Raw genomic sequence first — 1,193 nt, 5'->3', positions numbered from 1 at the left:
GGGGAGATAGAGAGGGAGAGAGGGAGATAGAGAGGGAGAGAGAGAGAGAGAGAGAGAGAGAGAGGAGAGAGAGAGAGAGAGAGAGAGAGAGAGAGAGAGAGAGAGAGAGAGAGAGAGAGAGAGAGAGAGAGAGAGAGAGAGAGAGAGAGAGAGAGAGAGAGAGAGAGAGAGAGAGAGAGAGAGAGAGAGAGAGAGAGAGAGAGAGAGAGAGAGAGAGAGAGAGAGAGAGAGAGAGAGGGAGAGAGGGAGAGAGAGAGAGGGAGAGAGAGGGAGAGAGAAAGGGAGAGAGAAAGGGAGAAAGGGGGAGGGAGATGAACAACCGTTAAATGCTTGTGCAGCTGCTGCCCTGCCGCTGCTAGCCGCCCCTAAAAATACCACAGGTTTTGATGACAGCCAGTCAGATAAGTCTTGGCCCTCCATTCACAGACCCTACAGGAGCTAAAGATAGACAGAATCACTGAGCAGCACAGCTCTGTGACTGATCAATCAGCTTCCTAGAGATCCTCTGTTTGATCTCCACAGAGGACACCCCACCTGCCAAGACAGTGACTCCCGGCATCAAGCACACTAGCTCATCATCCGTAAACACAGACGATGTATGATGTTTAAATGTACATTCTGGAAGGGAAGTTGATAATTGCTGAGCTCAAACTCTGCTTATAAACAATTTGTGAAGCATTTAACCTTTCACTGCAGTGAAAATCAAAGTCACACAGAGTGATTCTTGGTAGTCTTAAACAAATCTGCTTTGAAACAAAAGTCCACAACTCACACACTTTGTTATGGGCTTAAAACAAGAAGACACCTGCACCATGTCAGATATAGAGTTGAAATGTATTACATTTTGAGCTTGCATCCCAATATTACACTTTATATACATCACAGAAGACTGAAATATAACAAAACTGTTATACATAGAAACGCAAGTTTATTGATTATGAAATTATGATAGATATGAAAAACATTCCAGCCAGGAGGCCACTAGGTCATTTGACTGCAGGAAAAGCTATGTAGGCCTACATAAATAACTAGACATATAGTCATTGCTATATCAGTGTCTGTCAGCCCCAGCCCCCAGCCCCCAATTACCAGCCCCCTTCCCCAGCACCCCCCCCCCCCCCAGCCCCAGAGCCTCTCTCTGGGTTAGCAGACATAGATTAGAGGGTGCTTGTAGGATAGTGTTGTTCGTCAGA

The sequence above is a fragment of the Oncorhynchus gorbuscha genome, linkage group LG21, assembly GCF_021184085.1.
Source record: "Oncorhynchus gorbuscha isolate QuinsamMale2020 ecotype Even-year linkage group LG21, OgorEven_v1.0, whole genome shotgun sequence".
NCBI classification, from domain to species: Eukaryota; Metazoa; Chordata; class Actinopteri; order Salmoniformes; family Salmonidae; genus Oncorhynchus; species Oncorhynchus gorbuscha.
Note: the sequence above shows the minus strand (reverse complement) of the source record.